This window comes from Leuciscus leuciscus, assembly GCF_965113295.1.
Source record: "Leuciscus leuciscus genome assembly, chromosome: 19".
Taxonomy (NCBI): Eukaryota; Metazoa; Chordata; class Actinopteri; order Cypriniformes; family Leuciscidae; genus Leuciscus; species Leuciscus leuciscus.
Window position 1 is genome coordinate 9,670,102 of NC_138743.1, and position 12,785 is coordinate 9,682,886.

Below are 12,785 nucleotides of genomic sequence, written 5' to 3' on the forward strand. Positions count from 1 at the left end.
CTCTCACTTTGAACCTAAAAATCAAAGGCTTATTTTTGCCATGTTTACAGGACAAGGATACAAAGAACTGCGAGGGGAAAAATGTGCATGTTATTCCTCAAAACTCTTGTCAAAGCTTGTACGTATTTTGGGAAAAGGTGAGAGAAAGCTCAACATTTTTCTTGTACTTAGGATAAAAAGATTATCTGTCTATCCTGAAATGCACTGCATTGTTGTTGGTGCTTGTGTACATTGCCTGCCCGCTAGGGGAATGAAGGAATGACGGGATATTTGAAGTGAACAGCTGTTGTGGTTGAGGTTTTTCTGTTGTGGTTGAGGGGGTTAAGCTTTGAACAACCACAATACACACTGGACACTAACCTTTGACAATTATTCCCAGAAAGAACGTGGTGGTGACCGCTTGGGCTCATTGTTCCCACCCGGCTGGTGTCCATTCTCAATTGGAGGGAAGTATGCCTGAAGAACTTGACCTACTACTGTAAGAAATTTGTGTCAGTCATAAGGAGCTATTACATACAAGGCTCAATGATAAGTGACAAGTAGATTTTTCAGAAAATGGGAATAGCGCTATGCAGATGCTAAGATGTTCTCAGTATTAGCATTGCTATATGGTTTCAAGAGGTTCTAACTTGTTGATTAGCATTGCCTCCAATCAAGTTGCTAATTTAAATTAATGTAAAAAATTTAAATAGATAAAAAAAGCACAAAAATAATTGAAAAATAAAGTAGATTGCTAGCAGTTGCATTCACTTGCATGATTGGAGGAATTTATTAGGTAAATTGTAGTTTATGCAAATTCTTTATAGGGAATAACAAATAAAGTGCCCCAAAATTATGCTCTTTTGGATATTACCTTTCATGAAGTGTGTAATATAGCTGTTTGTGAATGTGAAAGGTCTGGAAATTGTCTTTGTTATTGTCTCCTAAAAGAAAGATCCGATTCTGAACTGCCTACAACGAGTCGTCAGTAATTCCAGTCTTACATCCTGCAAAAACCTATGTCGGTTTGTAACAAACAACATCTACTTTGACCCTTAAACACTGTTGTTGTAGATGAGGCCTGGAAGAGTTTGGTTTGTGTTGTTGACTGCGCTGCGAAAGCAAATAAACTTTGCATGAACTTCCAAAGGATTTGGACTCAAAATGATATGGTAAAACTGACACCATAGTTACTGTTTGATTAACTGTGTAACTGTGTAAAGGTGCTGAGGAAGCCTTCGGAGCTGAAATTCAGATATGGTAATGAGCGTTTCGATTCCGACACACATTGTAAGTGGTAGACCAATCACAACAGACTAGGCCATATGACCAATCAGATCCAAGCTGACTCTCGGGAAGGAGGGGTTTAGAGAGACGAATCCTTTATAGAACCGTTTCAGACACTGTGAGAAAAGTTGCTGCAATATATATTATGAGAAAATTACAGTTTTTGGACCTTGGATGAGTGTAAACCTATTGTAGTAGACCTTCAAAACAAATTTAGGAACCTTTAAACTTTTTTTTTTTATGTGTGTGCATATTTTTTGACATTTTAAACAAATTTTGGTGTTTCTAATCAGCATTTTGTATGCAAAATTTGCACAACACATGGATGGAAACCCATCTTATGATATTCTGGACACTAAATCAGTATAAATCAATGGGATCTTTTCCTGTTTTTTCATTCAGCAGTTAAAAATCATACACATTTGCCAAGAAAAGTAACAGCACACATTTCACCAAATAAGCAGCATGATTTAATGTATCATTTATGGCCATACCACATATTATGTGGGACGCACCTGGGTGTAATACTTCGGGTTAGAGGTTTCAACAAACACCTAATTCTGAGTATGAGCAAAAGTAACGGTGGTACCTCACTAAGACCTAATTAAGAGCTTTTTTATATAATTTAATGAACCGTGGTCAGTGAAGTCAAGCAAAACGTGTTTCTTAGAATTACACTTTATTTACGAACGTGGCCAATTCTACTCATTTCTGGCACCACAGCATTGTTATAGAGCATATACTGTATAGTATAATGATTGTGGCATGTGAATATGAAGAAGTTAACATAAAAAATTATGTTACGTAAAGTGACAACGTCAACTGCATCTGCCAAAGGTTTGAATCACAGCCAAAAGCCACATCTCCACTCTGCACCGACGTGACTGGGAAAGACATGTGCTTCCACATGCTCCAGTACTAAAGACTTCTTCAGGGCCAGCTGAAATCTGGGTAACAGATCTGAGTCAAGCTGTTTGATGCAAACATGTTCTTCAGATGTGACATGCTGTGATGATGAAAAAAAAAGATGTCTTTAATAAATACCTTTGCATAATATGGTAGTGCAGTTAATATAGATAGAATATAAAACAGAGATCCGATTGAGCCTTAATGTGCTGTTTTGCAAGGAATAGTGAACATTTCACAGGCTTTCCTCTGTGAAACAAAACTGAGATATTGTTCACAATGTTATGAATGTCCAGCATAAAGAGCAAAAAAATTATTGTCACATTTTTCCTTTTGTGTTTAGACAGAAAAAGTAAAGTCAAAGGAGCGACCTGAGTGAATGATGGCAGAATTTAGATTTTTGAGTCAAACTATCCCTTTAACATTATTGTGGGTGACATCAGAGGTCAAAGGTGAAGTATATTTCACTAAATCACAAACATCATTAGCGCTACTATTTCCACTCCATCTACACACCAAGAGCAAAACAGAAAAAGTGAGATTTAAAGAAAGGATGAAGAGAAAGAGAGGGGTTGAAAGAAATCTGCCACTTCTGTAAACAAATCGAGCGCTAGGTTGTTTATCTGCAGATCTGGCATAAAAAGCTAATTGCTCCTGAGAAAATCTACTGCATAAGTACTCTGGCTCCAACACTGTTATTTAACACGTTTTTAGAACATTGAGCAATGCACCAACAACTGAGGGGTACTTAAGGTCTGTTGCTTTCACAATTTTAATACTTTCTGCAATCACTAAGGAAATGTGTTCTTTTGTGTTGTTGTTGTTGGTACAACTTACAGTGATTATAATGTGTTCTTTTTTATTGTTGTTGTTGGTACAACTTACAGTGATTATAATGCACCTGGCGCTTTACATTAATATGGCACACTATGTCCTAGGAGTACTTTTTTTTAAAGCTTTAGAGGCTCGAAGTTCTTTTATTTAATAATTAGATATGTAATATTAACCATTTTCTGACAAAATTAACCTAGAATGAACTTTTAAACACATTAAATGTTTAATAGTGTTAGTTCACCAATAAATGAAAATTATCCCATAATTTACTCACCCTCAAGCCATCCTAGGCGTATATGAGTTTCTTCTTTCAGCCAAACACAATCAGAGTTATATTAAAAAATATCCTGGCTCTTCAAAGCTTTATAATGTGAGAGAGTAGTAAGCCTGAAAAAGCACATTCATCCATCATAAAAGTAATCCATAAGGCTTCAGGTGGTTAATAAGGGACTTCTGAAGCAAAGTGATGGATTTTTGTAAGAAACATATCCATATTTATAACTTTATAAACTATAATCACTGGTTTCCGGTAACGGCCGTACACAAGTCGAGTTTTGGCGTAAGAATGACCTCTGACCCGACGTTGAACGATAAAAACATTGAGAGCCAATCAGAATCCATCCTGCTTTAAGGAGCACAAGCATTTAAAGCGGCAGACGACAAAACTGCAACATGCTTAGAATAAACAGAACTGCTAATAAAGTTATCATTATAGTTATCGATATCGAAAATATTATTATAAATTATAAGCACCAATTATATATTATAAATGAATTATTTCATACCCTATTCATGGAAAGTTTGATTTTTATACTGCAGCTGAAGTATTGACAGATGAAATAAACGCTATTCACAGTATTGAGGGAAATGAACTTTGATGACGAGACACTAAACACTGCTAAAAAGTGCGGAACTGGCTTGATGTGTTTGAGGTGTGATGGTACATCTCTCACAACGCAGTTCCCAGGTCTTGACGTATTAGCCCGTTATTGTTCGCCTTTTCCACACAGGATGTCACATGGGCCTAAGTATTTGTGTCAACGTGGGAAGAGGCAGTTTGGGAATCCTAAGTGGAATCAACAGGAAGAGGATTGGAGTCGATTCTCCCTCTCATGTACGACACTGAAACCCCAGCACGCGTGATATCCTCTTCCTCAGCTTGAGAGACGCTGTCTCTCGGCAACGGCTGAGAGAGAGCCGTGATTGGGCAAAGCGCTCCAGGACTAACGGGTGGCCTTTAATAACAGCGCTGTCTGGAATGTTAATAAAGTTACAGCCACACTAGGGGAATGCTTTTGAATCTCACTTTACAGCTCATCAACAAATGCGCGGCCCGATGTAAAAGTCGCACGGCAGAAGGGTGACTGCGCTGATGCTTTAGTGCGTCCCGAAAGCGCTGTTTTGTCCTGCCAAGATCTCCTCAGCATGTTAAATTCCCCTGGCTGACGTCCTCCCCCTAACACCTGACCTGGGATCAGATTTCTCCGAGTAATGGGAAGGAAAGAGAGCCAATGCTGATGCCTGACAGTCGCTGGAGAGAGAAGTGTCAATGCTCTGTTACGTCAGCACTTCTCAAGAGTGAGGATGTGCACATGCTCACTGTTTGACAAGAACGTCTGGTCGCCAAAATAAGCCTCCATATTTTCTCGCCGGGAATGACTGTTTTGGGATGTCTGTGTAAATGTTACTGGACTGCCTCAGAGAAGAGGTTTAAAAGCGTGCTTTGTCAGGGTTTTAAAATGACAGTGCTTCTTTCTTCTGTGTTCTATTTCGGTCTTTGTTCAGTGTGGTTTCCAAGAGCTGCAGAAATCTGTGAAACGGTTGCTCACCGAAATTTCACTAAAGCCGTCACTTGAATTCGTGGAGTCCGGAAGGACACATTTAGAGGGCCCCACTCATCACAGGTCCCGGGACAACGTTCTCCAACGACGAGCCTGCATTCACAAACACAGATAAACACATTAGTGAACAATTTTGTCCTTATGATAATCTTTATTCTAATTCATAATTAATTCATTAATTTTCATGGCAATTAAGAATATTTCCCACCAGAATTCTAATTATTGTTATGCATTTGAATGTTATACTTTTTCATTTAAATTTGTTTTATTTTATTTATTTATTATTCCCAATGTGATTTTCATTACTAATATATATAATATATACTGTATATATATATACTGTATATATATATATATATATATATATACTGTATATATATATATATATATATATATATATTTTTTTTTTAATTTTGTATGTATTACTCAAATATTTTATTGCAATACAATGATTTTTTCATTTAAAGGTGAACTAAGTAACTTTTTTTACCTTAACTGAACAGCTTCGGAGTCATTGGAATGGTTATATTACTTATTTCGGGTTGAATGGTGGTCGTTTCGCACCCCCCTGGTGCCCGTGAGCGGAAAATACGCACTTGCAACTTTGAGCCGGCGGGCCGCCGGCCGCTGCGTCAGGAAGTCTCGCGTGATATCAGGTCTCGCGATGTAAACAATTGCTTTTACGGCCAAAAGAAATCTGCTAAAATGCTGTCATTATTGCGCTCCCTCACGCTGTCCGAACCCGAATGAAGAAGACGTTTTAAAGAATGTCCCATCTGCTTTGATGTCGTTAATCTACTAGCCTCTGGTGTCTGAGAATCACCAACGAGTTTTTACAACAGTGTTGTCAAATATCTATTCCGAAGCTGTGGGGGGAGCTCTAGAGAGAAACCTGCGAGCAAAAAGCGAGAATACAGCGAAGAAATCCCGAAGCTACTGAGTGCTGCTTTAAATGTGTAGAAATTCACCAAAGTATAACAATTAGTACCATAATGCAAAAATACTTAATGGTCAATTAAAAATTGTATATACTGTTTTATATAACAGTATATATAGAGAGATATTAAACATACTTCATTCAAGACAGATAATAAGTTGTAGCCCCTCAAACTTTGCTGTGCAAAAATTACTGCAATTATATTACCATTACGCATCTCTTTTTTTTGTTGCAATTACAATTATCAATTGTGATTCTCATTCTAGAAATTTTTTTGCATTATTTTTATTTCATACTTAATATAATTTAATTTATTGTTTATTTTAATGTTTTAATGTTAAATATTTTAATACAATATTTTCTAAAATATATTACAATAAAAATTAATAAAGGCAGTACAACAGTTAGTACCATAATGCAAAAAAAATTAATAATAATAATTGTAATGGAATTTTCAGTTTCATGAAAATCGTCCTAAAAACATGTTTTCTTTTGTTTAAGCAATATATATATATATATATATATATATATACATATACATATATATATATATATATATATATATATATATATATATATATATATATATATATATTTGTTTTCTTTTAATCTTGGGGTGAAATGTGACCCAGCAATGTTTTTGACCGGCTGTGAGATTGAACATACTTACTTTGTTCAATACAAACAATTAGTCGTAACCTCAAACTCTGCTGTGCAAAAATACCACTACAAGAAATTTGGCATCTTTAAATTACATTGGCTACACAAATATTTTAATTGCTCCTCTGAAAGCTTGTAAAAAAAACACACAAAAAAAAAAAACACCAAAAGAGGAACAAATACTTCAAATGGGGAATTGAATTGGCAAAGAACAGTTTCAAATGTTTAGCATTTTCTTTCTTTTGGCTTTGATTTTGCATGTGTAAACAACTTTTCCAACAACCCGAAGGTCTGTCTTTGACACCGACATCTCCCATGGCCTTTTCTGCAGCGGGCCTTTATTTTTCTTTCCACAGAGGAGCAGCCACAGGAAGTTGAACTACTTGTGCAGAAGAGTGCACTTGGGACAATGTACATTAAACGTGCTGGACTGCACACACACACAAACACACACACACACACACACACACGCACACACAAAACACCAATCAGACACATCATACCTTCCCAAATTCGTACGCACTTGACTGGAACAGCCACACTCACCCGAACTGGCCTTCACACACTGGTGTCACACACGTCAGTGCTCCCTCGACACAGCAAAGAGACACACTCTGCAAGGTTTGGTGTGTATATGTGTGTGACACCACACGTTTCCCGTTTGTATGTACACAGCTCCACGGCATTGACTGGAGATGATAAACAGAGAAAGAAAGAGAGAGTGGGGGTGGAGTAAAGTCATTAAACTCTGAGAAGTGGCGTGCAAAAAATTCCCATGACGGGTTACTGTAATGGAGCAAAATTAAAGTAGTGTTTATGTGTGAAAATCACCAAAATAATGTTTATATTGTATATATTCATAAAATGAGTTTGATAACAGTTCTCTTTAACATTCAGAGTGGTTTTCTTATTTGTTCAATGAAATCAAAACAGACAGACAGACAGACAGACAGACAGACAGATAGACAGATAGACAGATAGATAGTGTGATAGAATGATAAAATGACACGACAGACCGATAGATAGATAGAACGACTGACTGATAGAATGATAAAATGAAAGACATACATACATACATACATACAGACAGACAGACAGACAGACAGACAGACAGATAGATAGACAGACATATAGACAAACAGACATATAGACAGACAGATAAATGACAGACAGACAGACAGATAGATAGACAGACATATAGACAAACAGACATATAGACAGACAGATAAAAGACAGACAGACAGACAGATAGATAGAACGACTGAGTGAAAGAAAGAAAGAAAGAACGACTGAGTGAAATAATGATAAAATGGCAGGCAGACAGACAGACAGACAGACAGACAGATAGACAGATAGACATAGATAGATAGTGTGATAGAATGATAAAATGACATGACAGACCGATAGATAGATAGAACGACTGACTGATAGAATGATAAAATGAAAGACATACATACATACATACATACAGACAGACAGACAGACAGACAGACAGAACGACTGAGTGAAAAATGATAAAATGGCAGACAGACAGACAGACAGACAGATAGATAGACAGACATATAGACAGACAGACAGACATATAGACAGACATATAGACAGACAGACAGACATAGATAGAACGACTGAGTGAAAGAAAGAAAGAACGACTGAGTGAAATAATGATAAAATGGCAGACAGACAGACAGACAGAAAGACAGACAGACAGATAGATAGATAGAAAGAACGACTGAGTGAAAGAAAGAACGACTGAGTGAAAGAATGATAAAATGGCAGGCAGACAGACAGACAGATAGATAGACAGACAGACAGACAGACAGACAGACAGAACGACTGAGTGAATGAATGATAAAATGGCAGGCAGACAGATAGATAGACAGACAGACAGACAGACAGACAGACAGACAGAACGACTGAGTGAATGAATGATAAAATGACAGACAGACAGACAGATCGATAGATAGATAGATAGATAGAGAGAGAGAGATAGACTGAGTGAAAGAATGATAAAATGACAGACAGACAGATAGATTTGTACTGAATTTTCAATCATATGATCACATTTAACTTGTCCACTCCTGCCAATCACAATTGTTTTGATTCAATAAGAGGTGAACCCAACTTGGTGACTGCACTCCTTACAGGAACCAAAAAGAAAAGGTTACACTAGTGTAATATGATGAGCTAAAATTCCATGACAAAATAGCCTCGGTCCCATTCATATTTCACATTCTGAATACACTCGAATAAAATAAACAGAACTTTTGCTCAATAATTATTCATTTTAATCCCTCCTGGCCACGTGTAAATCACAATGGAAAGTCAGAACAATGCTAGAAATTAGATAGTGGGGTGAGAACGAGTTCTTCCGCCCTGATAAAATCTAAATTCAATTATTTTTCAATTTGTTTATAGCACAATAACATTACATCTTTAGTGCGATAATATAATAAACAAGAACCCTGCATTGTTTATTTTGTCGTTTGTTCCCTCAGTAATTGGCAAAATTCTGCCCATTAAGAACTAATGTAATTATGACGATAAGAGGTTCAGATCACGGCCTGACCCCACCAGTGACGCTCTGTTTTTACAACTCACAGCAGAGCAACACACCCGTGTTTGCTAAAAGTCATTTAGTGGATCGGTACAAACTGAAATAGTTCTTTAAGGGTATTTTCTCCCAGCGTGGCGCTAAATCTTTCAAATGATTCTAAAGCCCTCATAACCATTAGGCAATTTCAAGTCTAAACTATTTTAATGAAGACAAATAAGCGAGCACCATGAGCGTTGATGTGCGAAACATCAGGGCAGGTTTCCAAGCTAGACGACTCATGGAGCTGGACGTTACAATGTCTGATTCATGCCTCCCTTGGGTGACACAACATCCAATATGTCAATGTTATCATGTTGATGCAGAGTTATCACTGTTATTACAATGAAAGCAGAGGGAAATATATTGTATCCTCTAGTAGTATCATACTGAAAACAATCACAAAGAGGTAAGGAAAGAGGTGCTCACTGCCGGTATATCATTAGCTATCACATTGTCAGGATATGAACTTCCTGATATAAAGTTGATACGTGAGTTGTTTTGTGTGAGAACAGGGGGAAAAGGAAGACTCTGCTCATAATGACACAAGCTTACAAGAAACTCAATACGGAGAGAACAAGATATTCTGTGATATCAGAAACAAATTTTTTTTAAGACAGACATTTCTTTATGTACTCAGATTGAAACATAAAAATGTGAGAAAAAATGGTGAGAAAGATAAAAATTTAAGATGTAAAGTCACAATTAGAAGAAATAATGTTGCAATTTAGAGATTTTTTTAAATACTTTTGTAACTTTTATACTCGCCAAGGCTGAATATACTTGATCAAATATACAGTAAAAACATTAATATTGTGAACTATTATTACAATTTAAAAGAACTGTTTTCTATTTGAATATATTTTAAAATGTAATGTATTCTTGTGATGTCAAAGCTGAATTTCCAGCATCATTACTCCAGTCTTCAGAGTCACATGATCCTTCAGAAATCATTTTAATATGCTGATTTGTTGCTCAAGAAACATTTCAGATTATTATCAATGTTCAAAACAGTTGTGCTGCTTAATGTTTGTGGCAACAGTATTTTTTTGTTTTCAGGATTCTTTGATGAACAAAGTTCAAAAGAACAGCATTTATTGAAACAGCATTTTTTTATTATTAATGTAAATGTCACTTTTAATCAAATTAATTTGATTTTGTATAATACAAGTATCAATTTCTTTAAAAAAAAAAAAATCTTACTGACCCCATTTTTTTAACAGTAGTGTATATAGCCGCTATAGTGAAATATGAAGTTTCATTTGTGAGATGAATGAGAAATAAAGATATAAAGTTGCAATTAGTCGCTGCCTTAATTTTTTTAATTACAATCAACTTGGATTTTTATGTCATTTCAACTTAAATTGTACTAAACTAACTTAAAAATTTGATAAATCTTGGATAACTTATAAAAAAAGTTTAAAATTGCTTAACTTATTTTGATGAGATAAAGCAATGTAAAAACATATGTTGTAATAACTTATTGATCATATACTTTTATACAGTGTATAAATAAAGTCATAATTACCTTGTTTTCAGGCCTCCACATACAGTGGGGAGAACAAGTATTTGATACACTGCCGATTTTGCAGGTTTTCCTACTTACAAAGCATGTAGAGGTCTGTAATTTTTATCATAGGTACTCTTCAACTGTGAGAGACGGAATCTAAAACAAAAATCCAGAAAATCACATTGTATGATTTTTAAATAAATAATTTGCATTGTATTGCATGACATAAGTATTTGATCACCTACCAACCAGTAAGAATTCCGGCACTCACAGACCTGTTAGTTTTTCTTTAAGAAGCCCTCCTGTTCTCCACTCATTACCTGTATTAACTGCACCTGTTTGAACTCGTTACCTGTATAAAAGACACCTGTCCACACACTCAATCAAACAGACTCTAACCTCTCCACAATGGCCAAGGCCAGAGAGCTGTGTAAGGACGTCAGGAATAAAATTGTAAACCTGCACAAGGCTGGGATGGGCTACAGGACAATAGGCAAGCAGCTTGGTGAGAAGGCAACAACTGCAATTATTTGAAAATGGAAGAAGTTCAAGATGACGGTCAATCTCCCTCGGTCTGGGGCACCATGCAAGATCTCACCTCGTGGGGTATCAATGATCATGAGGAAGGTGAGGGATCAGCGCAGAACTACACGGCAGGACCTGGTCAATGACCTGAAGAGAGCTGGGACCACAGTCTCAAAGAAAACCATTAGTAACACACTACACCGTCATGGATTAAAATCCTGCAGCGCACGCAAGGTCCCCCTGCTCAAGCCAGCGCATGTCCAGGCCCGTCTGAAGTTTGCCAATGACCATCTGGATGATCCAGAGGAGGAATCGGAGAAGGTCATGTGGTCTGATGAGACAAAAATAGAGCTTTTCGGTCTAAACTCCACTCGCCGTGTTTGGAGGAAGAAGAATGATGAGTACAACCCCAAGAACACCATCCCAACTGTGAAGCATGGAGGTGGAAACATCATTCTTTGGGGATGCTTTTCTGCAAAGGGGATAGGACGACTGCACCGTATTGAGGGGAGGATGGATGGGGCCATGTATTGCGAAATCTTGGCCAACAACCTCCTTCCCTCAGTAAGAGCATTGAAGATGGGTCGTGGCTGGGTCTTCCAGCATGACAACGACCCGAAACACACAGCCAGGGCAACTAAGGAGTGGCTCCGTAAGAAGCATCTCAAGGTCCTGGAGTGGCCTAGCCAGTCTCCAGACCTGAACCCAATAGAAAATCTTTGGAGGGAGCTGAAAGTCCGTATTGCCCAGCGACAGCCCCGAAACCTGAAGGATCTGGAGATGGTCTGTATGGAGGAGTGGGCTAAAATCCCTGCTGCAGTGTGTGCAAACCTGGTAAAGAACTACAGGAAACGTATGATCTCTGTAATTGCAAACAAATGTTTCTGTATCTAATATTAAGTTCTGCTTTTCTGATGTATCAAATACTTATGTCATGCAATAAAATGCAAATTAATTACTTAAAAATCATACAATGTGATTTTCCGGATTTTTGTTTTAGATTCCGTCACTCACAGTTGAAGAGTACCTATGATAAAAAATACAGACTTCTGCATGCTTTGTAAGTGGGAAAACCTGCAAAAGCGGCAGTGTATCAAATACTTGTTCTCCCCACTGTACATCAACAAAAAATAATAAAAAATCACTGGGAAAAAAACAGGATGACAAGAAGACAGGTCCAATGCAGAAATATCACACTTCAGCTTTTCAACATATTTTATAAACAACTTCACCATAAAATCTATACAAATCCAGGTTTTTTTTTTTTTTGGTTCAAAAGATAATTTTATACTAGTGTATGATACTACAAGGTTGGAAAGTAAAACATACTGTATGCGGGACTAATCAAATCGCCTACTTTTATCCAGTTGAATAAATTCACTTCATAATTTCACTGCAAAGACTGAGAATCAGCGCAACAGGGAGCAGATTCCCTTTGGTGCGCTGTTTGTCTCTGAGGGTTTGGCTCTGCCATCTAACCAGAAATGTCTCTCTTTTAATCCCATGGGTTCCGTTCAGAGGAAGAGCATTTATCTCACATCTGCAATAGACTCCTCTCCCCGTCTATTTTCAGCATTTATACTGGTTTACCATAATTTGATTTTATAACATGGCCAACTGTGGAACTGTGTCTTAGCATCCATGCTCTGGCAAGCATCTTTATTCGCACTGAATAATCATTTCAGAAGAAAATGTTTGGGAAAACTCACATTAAAC

At 37.0% G+C, this 12,785-nt stretch overlaps 1 long non-coding RNA gene across 1 annotated transcript in view; it reads right to left on the bottom strand.

The window, feature by feature from the left end:
* Positions 1-1,560: 1,560 nt before the first annotated feature.
* LOC309482787 overlaps positions 1,561-12,785 on the bottom strand; it is an 89,553-nt gene continuing 78,328 nt past the window's right edge. Inside the window, exons 6-7 of the long non-coding RNA XR_014200368.1 lie at positions 6,991-7,133; positions 1,561-4,940 (exon numbers count right to left, since the gene is read on the bottom strand). This is a non-coding gene — a long non-coding RNA (uncharacterized lncRNA). The remainder of the gene's footprint in view (positions 4,941-6,990; positions 7,134-12,785) is intronic.